The sequence below is a fragment of the Lucilia cuprina genome, chromosome 4 (genome assembly GCF_022045245.1).
Source record: "Lucilia cuprina isolate Lc7/37 chromosome 4, ASM2204524v1, whole genome shotgun sequence".
Classification (NCBI taxonomy): domain Eukaryota; kingdom Metazoa; phylum Arthropoda; class Insecta; order Diptera; family Calliphoridae; genus Lucilia; species Lucilia cuprina.
In genome coordinates, this window is record NC_060952.1 from 48,268,943 (window position 1) to 48,284,065 (window position 15,123).

Below are 15,123 nucleotides of genomic sequence, written 5' to 3' on the forward strand. Positions count from 1 at the left end.
ATTTTTATTCCCGATGTATGTATCATCCTATTTAGATGATTTTTTCAATATTTGTGTTTGTCACTTAATTTTCCCCTATTTTTTCAAAATGCACAACGCTGTTTATGTTAAAATAGGTTGATGTTTACGAGCATTTCTAGTGATGTGTACTTACCATTAACTCTTTGTAAATGAAGTAACTATTTTGGTTATGTTGGCTGAATTTCTTATTGATAATTAGGCTCGTGTTCAAATTCTACCAAGTAAACTGGATTTTTACTGGAAAGTTTGGAAACACAAAATTAAAAAGTTTGACAACTTTAGTCAATAAAAACTGTTCATAATATTTATGCTGAAACTTAGAGGGTGTAAAAATTACTAATGGATAAAAATACACCATAAACTTTTGCAATACTTTAGAAAAAGTATTCTTTAAAAGTTTGCGTAAAAAATATCTCAATTCAAGTCTTTATATCAACTATAAGTATTTTAAAATTTATTATTTCAACTACTTTTCAATCTGTCTAACCATATTTAAAAATCAATTAAATTAAAATTTTAAAAGAATATAGTAGATTCGTTGTTTAATACTTTGTATAGGATTAAGCCTCTATTAGTCTCTATTTGAATGTAAATAAGAGTTTATCGCTAATCCATTTCACTTTTAATGACAATCTTACTAAATGTATGTATATTTATGTACACATATTTATATGCTTGTTTCGTTCATTGTGTTGTCGCAAGTTTTCAGACAGACATTGACGCTCATTTCGCCTGACGACTAATCGATTAAATTGTATGCGAGTTTAGTCTTGTGGCTGTTAATTTATTTTCTTAAATTGCTGTGGCAGTGTCATCTGACGTTTGCCTGCTTAAACAACAGCTACATACTAAACCGACCGACCAATTCAACAACCAATAAACCAGACATACAAATTGTTGTTGCTTCTAAAATTATATGTATTTAACTCTGCTGACGGACTGACAATGAAGTTGTTCGTGGTTGTGTTTACACTGTAAATGACATTTGTGTTTATATTACACCAAATAATTAATACTAAACAGACTATGTAAACAGGATATGAGTAAAAATTTTATCGATATAATTGAGACTGGTGGTTTTGTATTTGTCGCGACTTATTTTTAAAATACTTATGCACAGTGGTATAGGAAAAAAAAAGAGGGAAATAATTCGGTAACTTCTAAACGGTTAATCCGATTTTAATGAAATTTGGTATGCACAAAGAGTAGGTTTTGAATTTGGACCTTATAGGCCAACCAGGGGCCCGGCGGGGGGTCCTCAAATTAGGACACCTCGGCTATGTTAAATTTTTAAAACGATCCTATTTCTTCATTTGAGAATCTCCTCATCGAGCACTATAAAAAATGTCGTCATAGCAGTAAATTATCTCTTATAGTTTAGGAGATATTCGCATTTGAAAATTAAAATTTTAAAATTTTTACCGTTCTTACTTTAGTTTTTTGATAATAGCGGGTCCAAATATTCCCGATTTTCGCCATTTCTTTTTTTATTCGCTTAACAACAAGTTTATATATCAAGCAGTGAAAGAATTATGTAAAAATCATGACTGAGTCCAAAGTTATAGGCATTTTAATTTAAAAAATTAAAAAAAGGCGATTTTTTGCCATTTTTTTGGGAAAAAAGTATCTTTTTCTTTTTAAGTTATCTAAAAAGTTTCTAAGAAGATGTATATAGAATTTATACTTTTTGAAAAGCTGACTTTACATAAAATACGATTAATGAAACAAAACCTAAAAAGTTTTGATACCGAGGGGACCAGGTCCATCCAAAAAACCCTATTTTTTTATAGAAAATTCAATTTTGAGCAAAAATTCTCAAATCGCATAGTCGATATCAAATTATAGTGACCTGTTTTATATGACCCAATATGTTCTTAATCATTTTGTAACGGGTTTCGATAACCCCGCCCCTGGTATGGATATAATAGGCAAAAAACCAAAAAATCCCATTTTTGGGATTTTTAAAACTTTTTTGGGAATTCCGGGATTTCTAATAAGAAAATTCGAACTTTTTATTTAATTTTAGATTTTGAGTAAAAAAATCTACCTAACTGTAAAATTTCATCAAAAATATTCATAAATAAAATTTTTATTGCAATTTGAAAAATTTGTATCTTCGCAAAAACTGAATAAAAAACATTTTTTAATTTTTTAAAAAAAAAGTATTCCGCGAATTTTTTAATTTTCAAAAATTATATACAGTTTTGAAAAATAGACAAAATTACCTTTCCATTGATATATAACATGCCTACCTAATGTTTTTTAAGTGACAAATTAATTAGGGAAAACTCAACATCTTTTAGAAAATTTACCTAGCACTATTATTTTCATCCATAACGTTAACTCTTAAATTTGTTACATATATTAAAAAATTTTCAGGTATTATTTTTTAAACTGTAATGATTTTTACCCCTATAGGTCACTTTAATAGGTAGCTTATTAAAGTGACCTATTGAGGAAAAATTCATTACATAAGGATACGTTAGACATATTAGGTAGAATATCATAACCCTTTAAAAAATAATTTAATTTAAGTACCTGTAATTAATATATAAGACAGGTTTATATCTGTTTGTAATTATTTGTAATTTTCTAACCATGGCGATCGTACTAAAAAAAAATGATTTGTGCTCCATTTTATTTGAACCCTCTTCAGCTCCTTTTCAAGATAAAGTGAACTTCTTATTGAAATATATTGAAACTGCACATAAAAATAAAGTGGATAAAACTGATATATGTAAAATTGAAAATTTTATAAAATCAGTTGATATAAAACTGAAGAGTGTTCGGTATTCCATTGCTAAATTTCGATCGAAATTTTCTGATTGGCTGGATGAATGTGTAGAAGTTGCTATTTGCGTATCAACTGTTGGTGCTCCCTGTAAGCAGTATGAGGATTTGAGCTCAAAATCTAAGAGGAAAAGGTTATCAACTTCACTAGAAACCTTATCTAACGAAAAAGTTTCGGACACTTTTAAAGCAATGTTAAGAAAAGAAAAACAGCCTTTGGATGCCATAAAAATTGCAAATATTCTTCCAACCGCATCACCAAGACGACTGAAAAGAATTGTAAAGAGTATACCCACACCATCATCTGATACAACGTTCACTGAGGAAGAAGCTATTGCGCTTATGTTGCAGCTGGGATTAAGTCGTGATAACTACATAACGTTAAGATAGGCGCTATCTGAAAAAGGAGTGGATGTTTTACCATCATATGACAAAATAAATGAAAAGAAGAAAAGCATTATACCACCTCCTATTGAAATAACTGATCGGAAGGCTGTTATTGGACTCGGCGCTCTACTCGAAAATACTGCTTTAAGGATTGCTTCTGACTTTTCTTCAGACCAACTAAAAAAAATAAATTCTTGTGATCTTCAACTCATTTGTAAGTGGGGATGTGATGGATTATCAGCACTCTCGGAATATAAACAAATCAACACAAGTGAATCATCTTCCGAGTATAAAAGTGTATTTATGGCATCGCTAGTTCCATTAAGAATTCGAAAGTATGCTGACAGCGATTCTCCATCAACCAGTTTCGATGATATTTGGAAGAATTCGACTCCAGGATCCAAAGCTTTTTGTAGGCCAATAAGCTTTGAGTATATAAAGGAATCCAAAACAACAACGCAAGTTCCATAAAACTGGGGTATACTTGCCGGTGCCAGTGGTTCATTACAAAAATTTATATTTTTGTAGACCGAGAGAAATAAGAACAACACGTATTTTTCACAACGTTATAAAGTTTATTTCTCACTTAAACCTCAACCTTGCTTCATGGAGTTCTCACAAGCAGATACACTCTTGCGGTCCAACCACGAGAGTATCACTGGCGGAGAAACTCCCCCACGTCAGATAAGTGTGTTGTTGGGAATTCCAAACTCCGCAACAACCACACTTCATCTAATAAAGAGTATTCTTAAGCAAAGGTTCGTAGCGGTCCAACCACCAGAATCATTGCTTCACAATAGCTCATTTAATAAGATAAATTATTTGCCAGCGGTCCAACCACCGTACAAGTAACTTGTCTTACCTAACTCAAATCGTATTGAAGCAGAAATTAAAAACTTGGAACCTATAACAATCGAAATAGAAAATTATTCGTTTAACATGTCCTATGATTTAAAACTTACAATGATTGATGGGAAAGTTGGAAATGCCATTACAGGAACATCATCTACTTGGTACTGCTACATATGTGGTGATAAAAAATCAGAATTTTCGAATATTTCCAAGCAAAGATCAATAAATGAGGAAACATTACAATTTGGAATATCCCCCCTACATGCTCGCATACGATTTCTGGAACATTTTCTACATTTAGCATATGATTTAAAGTACAGAAGCATACCGAAAAATGCAAACAAAAGTGCAAATAACAATAAGGAGTTAATGGAAATGAGAGCCAGTGAGAAACGAAGAATTCAAGAGGAATTTAAAAAGCGGATGGGATTAAATATTGATAAACCACTCACAGGATATGGAAGCACAAACGATGGTAATACCGCTAGACGTTTTTTTTAAACATTTTGAAACTACTTCCGAAATAACCGGAATTAGTATGGTTACTGCAAAAGGTCAATATTATTCTAATGGCGATAAATAGCAAGCATAAAGTGAACGCAACAAAATTTGGAGAGTATTCTACAAAAGTTTCTAAATTACTTTTGGAATTATATCCCTGGAAAGAAATGACACCTACAGTTCACAAGATATTATGTCATGGAAAGGTCATCATAGAACATAATATTCTGCCTTTAGGAGAGCTTACAGAAGAACCCCAAGAATCGAGGAATAGAGACTTTAAGCATATTCATCAGTTTAGCTCAAGGAAGTGTTCTAGGCAGTCTCAAAATGAAGATATTTTTAATAATCTGATTCTATCTTCTGATCCTGTTTTATCTACTATAAGGAAACGTTGGATTTGCTACAAAACGTTAGCATTTGAAAATATTCATGAATTTAAAGATTTACTTTATCTTTTAGATATGGACTACTGTGATACCGATTATTTTACAAAATTATATTAATTTATAAAAAAAAATAAATAAAGACTATTTTTATATAAAATAAATACTTGTTAATTTTTTTTAGGGATAAAGAATAAAAGATTAATCGTAAAAAGTGGCTGTAAAAATTCATAAAAATTTAGGTAGTAAAACATGCCTAACAAATGTATGGATGAAAATAGTACTAGGTAAATTCTCTAAAAGATGTTGAGTTTTCCCTAATTAATTTGTCACTTAAAAAACATTAGGTAGGCATGTTATATATCAATGGAAAGGTAATTTTGTCTATTTTTCAAAACTGTATATAATTTTTGAAAATTAAAAAACTCGCGGAATACTTTTTTAAAAAAAATTAAAAAATGTTTTTTATTCAGTTTTTGCGAAGATACAAATTTTTCAAATTGCAATAAAAATTTTATTTATGAATATTTTTTGATGAAATTTTACAGTTAGGTAGATTTTTTTACTCAAAATCCAAAATTAAATAAAAATTTCGAATTTCTTATTAGAAATCCCGGAATTCCCAAAAAAGTTTTAAAAAATCCCAAAAATGGGATTTTTTGGTTTTTTGCCTATTATATCCATACCAGGGGCGGGGTTATCGAAACCCGTTACAAAATGATTAAGAACATATTGGGTCATATAAAACAGGTCACTATAATTTGATATCGACTATGCGATTTGAGAATTTTTGCTCAAAATTGAACTTTATATAAAAAATAGGGTTTTTTTGGATGGATCTGGTCCCCTCGGTATCAAAAATTTTTAGGTTTTGTTTCATTTATCGTATTTTATGTAAAGTCAGCTTTTCAAAAAGTATAAATTCTATATACATCTTCTTAGAAACTTTTTAGATAACTTAAAAAGAAAAAGATACTTTTTTCCCCAAAAAATGGCAAAAAATCGCCTTTTTTTAATTTTTTAAATTAAAATGCCTATAACTTTGGACTCAGTCATGATTTTTACATAATTCTTTCACTGCTTGATATATAGACTTGTTGTTAAGCGAATAAAAAAAGAAATGGCGAAAATCGGGAATATTTGGACCCGCTATTATCAAAAAACTAAAGTAAGGACGGTAAAAATTTTAAAATTTTAATTTTCAAATGCGAATATCTCCTAAACTATAAGAGATAATTTACTGCTATAGTGCTCGATGAGAAGATTCTATATACGAAATTTTTTTTAAATCGGAACTCAAATGAAGAAGTAATATCGTTTTAAAAATTTAACATAGCCGAGGTGTCCTAATTTGAGGACCCCCCGCCGGGCCCCTGGTTGGCCTATAAGCTCCAAATTCAAAACCTAAACTCGACAACACCTCCTTTTTGTGCATACCAAATTTCATTAAAATCGGATTAACCGTTTAAAAGTTACCGAATTATTTCCCTCTTTTTTTTTTCCTATACCACTGTGTTATGTATAAATGTTCAGCTTAAATATTATGAACTGCTTTCATTGACTAAAGTAAATAATATTTAAGAATAAGTTCCTAAATAGTATGAATTTTTATTTTTTTAAACATAGTCAAGAAGCCTTGACTTAAAGTATTAAAAATGAGTGAAAAAAAAAACAAAAAAAATCTTCCATGCTCAATTTCATACATTTTATAACTTTTAATATTCTAAATGAAATTGGTTTGGAAAAAAAGTCATGTTCGATTCATACAATTTATTAAATAATTAATTCCAGTTATATATTATTTTTTTCTGTGTATATAATGTTTGAAGTTTATAGACTAATTGGGGTTTGGAAAATTTAGATATATGGGAGATTCACATTGCTTTTAAGGTAGCAAAGCACATTGGGATAGTTAGTTATTTATATTATAAATCTCTATGTAAAACTATTTGTTTGTTTGTTCAATCAATCCTAAACGGCTGAAAAAAAAACATGGACTAGGAGGAATCAAAAAGGGGAGTAAAAAGCAAAATTAGTATTTTTGATAGTAAATACGGATTATGTCTATACTTAAAAAAAACGTTAAAATTAGTAATATTGTGCCTTAAGAACGATTTTTTATAAATATTTTACGTAATCGGTCAAAAAAATTTATTTTTCAAAACATCATTTGAGAGAGAAAGGGAGGAAGAAAGAGGGGAGTATGCGGTTTTTTACAGGACTCAAATTTCCTCGCACAATGCTTTATTACATGGACAAAAATACCAAATAAAAGTTAATCGGAAAATGAAAAAGTTATAGTTTTAGATTCGTAAAAATTATATTATGTCTTACGATATTCGTTTAATTCATTTTTATTATTATTTTTTTTTTTTTTTTTTTTTTTGATAGGAGATTATATTTTAGAGAAAAAAATTTGCATAGGCATTTAATTGTTTGTTAAAAAAATTGTATTAGTTCCACAACTAGTTCTAGAACGCATGATTATAGACCGAACTTGTTCTACTTTGGCGTTAAGACAAATGATTTTTGTTCGAATTTGTCAACCTCGGAACTAGTTATAGGGAAGGTTTACAGAACGTATAAAGTATACGTAAAATGTATACTTAAAAATAGTTAAATTTTTCAGCGTTTTTTGTTCGAAATTAAGTCTAAATTTGAGAAACTGTTGAGGAATTGAACCACGTTTTCTAAAAAAAAACTTACTTACAATTATCTTACATAAAATTCATCTGTTAAACTATTTCTTGCACAAGATATAAGAAACCAGCAGCTAACTTTCCCATCTCCTCGTAGAATTCAATTTGGGTACCTTTAATTCCTTATAGTTCAATTTTATGCAGAAATGAAGACATGAATGCGTTTTAGATTTCAATAAAAATATGTTTATGAATTTTTAATTTTTTGACATTTTTTTCAACTCATTCTAAGAAGTTGTTTGGGAAGTAGTATGTGTTCCATTATACTAGTTTAATATCAATGTATAATTAATGTCAAAGAATTAGTTCCTTGAAAACTCTTAAGAAGTATTTTAGAACCATAACAATGTTCCGAGGAATGGGTTCCAGTAGTACGACATCACTAGTTCCAAGGTTGTTATTTAAGAATCTGAAGTGGTTCTCTTTGCATTCGTTGTAGAACTAGTTGTTTTTAGAACAAGTTCTAACTTTTTTCCTGGGATTTCATTTCTCTATGTATTTTTTTATTTTATTTAATATCTGAAATAGAAAAATTTTTAGCATAAACCATCGATTTTACCAAAAATTCGATTCGTCGATTTGTGTAAAAATTAATAAAATTAGTAGACACATTTTATTAATTTTTATACACTTGTAAATATATATTGAATTTTTATATGTCGGGTACAATTTGATCCAAATGCAACCCGTACTAATTAGTTTTAAACAGCATAGCTAATTTTTGATCTTAAAAAAACTACTTTGAATTAGTTTTGTAGATAACCTTTCGTAGTTAAAATTTTTCAAAAACTAGCAGCAAATCACTTACTATTACTACTGCTACCATATAGTAGTATATAGGCGAAATTGATTGTCAAGGACCTAAGTCTTGACAGGGGACTTAGTTGACCTATTTTTTGACGTTACTTTTTGTGTGTTATTAATGGAATTTTATATGCTAGTGAATTAGTTAATATATTTTTTAATATATTTTTTCTGCACTAATGCAAAATTAAAAAAGGATGTAAAAAACTTTTGTAATTTTCAATATGAAAATGTACAACTTTTCTTATTTCAGCTTTAATTAAAACAAAATGTCAAAATATTAAAAATATTTTTTTTCGTTTGCAAAATATAAATTATATTCGGGGTTTTAAATAGTTTAAAAGTGTGGCAAAAATAATAAACATTAAGTTTTAGTGATAAGAAAAACTAATAAGTGCTAATATCCTCGCAATTTTGCGAAGAAAATTTAAAGTTTTGTCAGTGCGTTTAGTTCTCAGAAGTTCTTTTATTCTCTCAGAGCTCGTCTGTGTGAAGAGAATAAAATTTTTTTTTTGAAAACGGCTTCAGTTTCGCCTATATGTACTACTATATGACTGCTACCTTCAGATTTTGGTAACAGTAGTTATAGGTGTAGCAAAAAAAAATATAGCAGTGGTATTAAAATGTTTCAATGTATCAGTTGAATACTTCAAATAGTAGCAGTAAATATTTTCTTGAAGTGGTAATAAATGATATTATATTTTTCAACAATCAAAAATTTAATATCTACTGCTACCAAAATTTCGGCTACTTCAATTTTGGTAGCAATGCTACACAAATTTTGATAGCATAAAAAATTTAAAATTTTATTAAAATGCAAAAAAAAAAGAGTTTTATATAGGTACCAAAAAATCTCCTTTGATGTGTTCTCATCTAATCCGGGCTCTACATAAGTGTTGCCACTTCATGTGTAATTACACATATTGTGTGTAATTTTTATTTCCATGTGTAGCCCATGTGTAATTGATCTCATGTGTAAATTATGTGTAATTTAAAATCTAATTGTAAGAACTATTTCTACTGCTACTGATTACAATTGCTTGAAGCAGTAGTTAAAGCAATAATAAAATACTTGGTATCAAACGTAGATATTATTTAAAATATAGTGGACAAATTGCAGAAGAGATTTCAAGCTTTCATTTGATGTATGGATATATACTAATATCTTAATAAATATAGACGATATTCCACAAAAAGTATTTTTTATATAGAGTTTTTTGACAAAAATGCCGTTATTTCGTAAATCCATCGATATTATTTGAAATATAGTGGACAAATTGCAGAAGAGATTTCAAGCTTTCATTTGATGTATGGATATATACTAATACCCAGTGTGCTTTGCTACCCTAAAAGCAATATAAATAAAAAAACTTCTTAATAATGTTGATGATTCTAACTGTCATATTTTCCAGAGCTACATTTTTCCGAACGTTAATTAAGATTTTAATGTAATCGATGACAAATTAAAAAAATTTAATATTTTCCCAGATATACGAAATTTTGTATTTAATTCATATAGAGCCAAGACCCCATTGAAAATTTCCCAGAAAAACCAATTTTTGTATTTTATTAATATGAGAGGTGCTGCTCCCCTCATGGGTAGTCCGCCAATTTATTTTCCAAAATGTTTACATGGATGTTAAAGTTACTCATGGAAATTTTTAATATTCTAACTATAATAGTTTCCAAGATAAACGAATTTTTGTATTTAATTTATATGGGAGGTGCCACGAGATATAGATTAATTAATTGTTGTTGTTTTGGCTGGAATAAATTACTAAACTAAATATACATATGGTAGTGAAAATTACATCAAATACCTTTCCAACGTACATAATAGAAGGTAATTTATTGGCCTATTGAGGAGAATTACTACAAACTATGCTTTTTATATTAACCTTTGTTAAGGTATTTTCAGGCTACAATACTGAATATTAATACTTGTCAAAAGATCATGTAGTATAATACAATTTCGTAGCCTAAATACAATTTGATTGATTATACAATTTGATTGATTCTGATTCTTATGACATACCGACCGTATTTTTAAGTTTTTGAAAAATTTCAAAAAAAAATTCAAATTTCAAAAAAAAAAAAAATTATAAGTATCAAAGTTGTATCTAAAATAAAGAAACTTTAGAAACAATTTCCTTGTGATAAAAATAAACAGGAAAATAAAATAAATTGAAAATAAACCAAAAAACCAGGAACATCATTGAATTTATAAAGGTAAGAATTGATAAAATGTATGTCTAAAATATTTATGTATTTTTCTTACAGATTTTTTGACATACCGACAAAATTCTATAATATTTTAAATTTGAAATGTGTTAATACTCAGTATTGTAGTCTGAAAATACCTTTAATAAAAGTTCTGTTATATCAGAATTTCATAAGAAGGTACCGATTTATGTATATTGAGTAAATTGCGATTTTTCTGGTTAAATATGCGGAAATAGGTATGTAGAGCCGGACCCGAACCATTTTTTTAATTTTTTGGGTAATTTGTAAACCCAAAAAAAAATACAAAATTTTGTGGGTAAACATTCGAAAATTGGAAGATAGCGCCGCTGGCAAACAATTATTGGAAAAAAAATGGCGCGATTTTTTTCATGTTATGTTCTCCACAGTCAAAGTTTCTATTTCAGGATAAAGATTTGCCGATACCTGAATACATTTCATTTTGACACTCGGAGTTAAAACCGTTGCGGCTAATGCAATATTTTCCTCAGGCTATAACATAAAAAAGGGTTGAAACCTTTGCTTCAAACTCGTCTCTATTTTTAAAATTATAGTTGAGACTTGTTGCAACTCTTAGGTTCTGCTTAATTTACGCAGTCTATTGCTCAAACTAACAAGCGTTGGTATTAAAAAACCTGTTTTCAATAATATTAGTAAGTATATTCATATGCAGAGGAACACACACATATGTATTACAACCATAATTGATGTTGAAAATAATTATTATCTATGAAAATTTTGCTTAAAAAAATCAGTATGAATGAATCGTCATAGAAATGTTTTGAATGTACCAAAATGTTTCCTGAACCTTTTTTAAATGATTTCTTCAATAAACTTTTTTTCTTGACATTTAAAATAAAAATTATTTTTGATTTTTATTCTATTTATTTCAATAAAAAATTATTTATGATTTTTTTAATAACATTCACCTAGTAATTTTTATTTATTCAAACAAAAAATAAAAGTCAATCAATGATTTTTATTTTTCTAAACAAAGAATAAAAATCACCTAAAGAATTCTAATTTTCCAATTTTCGAATCTAAAGGTAAATATTGCATAATGAGTTTTATAATTAATATCAAAAAATAAAAATCATTGTCTGATTTTTATTTGTGCCTTATGGTTTAAAAATTATTTGTGTTTTTTTATTGATTTTTGTTTGAAAAAAATTCTCAGTAATTTTTACGAAAAATATAAAAAATACAAATCAAAAGCAATTTGTATTTTCTGAGAAATAAAAATACAAACGAAATAAAATTTTTAAATTTTAATTTTTTTAAATAAAAATAATAACAATTACTGTCTTTCGTTAAAAAAACAGTCATTGCCAATTTTAATACAAAAAATCAAAAAATACAAATTGTATCCCATTTTATACGATCTAAATTAATCCGGGCTCTACATGCTTAACTTCATATTTCTAGGTTCAATATTATAGAAATTTCAAAAAGTACCTTTTGAAGAACGAAAAAGTACCAAAAACTTCCCTTTTAAGGGTTCCCACTTAACCCAGGCTCTACATAATGTTTCTAGGTTCAATATTAAAATTTAAAAAGTAACTTTTGTAGAACGATAAAGTACCAAAACGTCCCCTTTTATGTGTTCTGGACTAATCCGGGCTCTACATACTTAATATCATGTTTCTAGGTTCAATATTATAGAAAATTCAAAAAGTACCTTATGTAGAACGAAAAAGTACCAAAAAGTATCTTTTAATGTGTTCTCGTCTAATCCGGGCTCTTCATACTTAATTTCATTTTTCTAGCCAATAACAACGTAACGTAACGTCATGTTCATTCTTTGCTTTGTGTTTATAAACAGGAAATCATAATAACAAAAAAATTACCGTTTGATACTGTGTTTTGTTTGTTTATTGTTTTGTATAAGCATGCACGAAGAATGTAAATTTTTCATGAAATTTTCAGAGGTGATCTCGGATTTTTACTCATATCTTCGTTATTTATGGACCGATTGGACTGATTTTAAATACCGTTCTATTCGATCGTATTTCCAATATAATTATTGTAAATTCGGATCTCGCAGATATCTGGGGTCTTCTGAAAACTGATTTCAACAAACACACAGACAGACAGATAGACAGACGGACGTAGCTAATTCGACTTCGCTATCTATAAGGATCTAGAAGATATATACATTTTAGGGTCGGAAAATTATATTATGGAAATTATAAACGGAATGACAAGCTTATATATACCCTTCTCATGAAGGTGAAGGGTATAAAAACGTAGATCACGTGAAAATCAGAAAGATGTCTATCCCACATGCGACAATACAACCTCGTTCAATGAAGCCTCAAACGAGACAGAATGAGTTTTAATACAGGGTAATGAAAGGTAGGAAGTCATTTTTTTTTAAATCTTTTTGAATGCTCACATAAAGTTTTTAGAATTTTCCTTGCATTTTATAAATTTAGAATCAAAACAAAATGAAAGATTTAATGAAAAATTTTATGATCAAAATTATGTAAAAACTGTTTTTATACCCTTCAACTTCATGAGAAGGGTATATATAAGTTTGTCATTCCGTTTGTAATTTCTTTAATATAATTTTCCGACCCTATAAAGTATATATATTCTGGATTCTTATAGATAGGGGAGTCGATTAAGCCATGTCCGTCTGTCTGTATGTCCGTCCGTCTGTTGAAATCAGTTTTTAGAGTACCCCAGATATCGGCGAGATCCGAATCTTCAATACTTCAGTTAGACATACTTTCGAGAAGATCACTATTTAAAATCAGCAAAATCGGTCAGTAAATAACGGAGATAAGAGCAAAAATCCGAGACAACTGAAAATGTCATCAAAAAGAGACATTTTTTATGCTTTGTTAGAAAAGCAACTACAACTCTGTGAATTGGATAAAGATGTACATGTGCGTGTGGAGATGTATTTGGTTTTATTCAGCTATATAATCCCTATAAAAATAGGGATTTGATACCTATTTTAATAGATTTGAATTTATTACAAGCAATTTCATTTCTCACTTTATTAGTGAAATAATCATAATATTCCCTTAAATAATGAATTTTATATTAAAATGTAAGTAGACATACATAAATACATTAATAAATCTTATTTATATTTCCGAAAATAATTTTTGAAATGTTATTTTCATTTCTATTCCAGGATTTTTGTATATGTAAGTATTGTACCTATTGAATTGGGTATTGAACTTATATAAAATCTAAATATTGTATTGCTTTCGGTTAATAATGAAGTTTGGTGATCTCTCCGTATTATTTTATATGGAACATTTTTTTTGAAATTACCCAAAAATTTAAAAAAAAAAAATGGTTCGGGTCCGGCTCTACATACCTATTTCCAAATGAAAGCTTGAAATCTCTTCTGCAATTTTTCCAATATATATCAGTAACGTTATATCGATGGATTTACGAAATAACGGCATTTTTGTCAAAAATCTCTATATAAAAAAATACTTTTTGTGGAATTGGTCCTCAAAGGGTTAATAAAAAGGTATTTTAAAGCTACCTAATGATATGTATATTGTCCGGATGGGTTCTTAAATATAGAAGATATTGATAATATATATAATATATATATATATATATATATATATATATATATATATATAATATATATTATAATATATATATTATATATATATATATATAATTATATATATATATATATATATATATATATATATATAATTATATATATATATATATATATATATTTATATATATATATATATATATATATATATATATATATATATAATATATATATATATATATATATATATATATATATATATATATACTATAACTCCATAACTATACATTTGTTGACCGAAAGACATATATCATAAATCATAGAATGAAAAGGCCAATAAGTGGTAAAATTTTTGTCAAAATTGACCCTTTCCGTACCACTAGGGTCGATATTTTCCGAAAAAGTTGGCTAGTATACATTCTTGTACATATTAGCACTAATATATTTTAAATTTTTAATACATTATATCGGTGTACAATTCCAAAACATGCCTTTACAAAACGTTATCCTATACAGTAGCTTTAAGTTTTTTCTATTTGTAACTTTCACGTTTATTTTGCCCATTACAATAACACTGTAAATCCAAAATTTTGGATTTATTTTGATCATAGTAATCAATATTTAAACAGATATCGATATTTTTGAGTTAGACCATAATGATATAGTGGCATGCAGCCTGGACGTCATTGGTATATAAAAATAATGATACTACCATATTGAATGGTGTTTCTTCGAGGCATGTTTTGGAGTTGTACACTTCCACAATACATTGAAAACTTAAAATATATAAAAGCTGATATCAAAAAGAATATATACAAGAAAACTTTCCCCGAAAATGTTTGACCCTTGTATTATGAAAATGGACTTAAGTTCCAATATATTGAATTAGCGACAGAATAATGATATC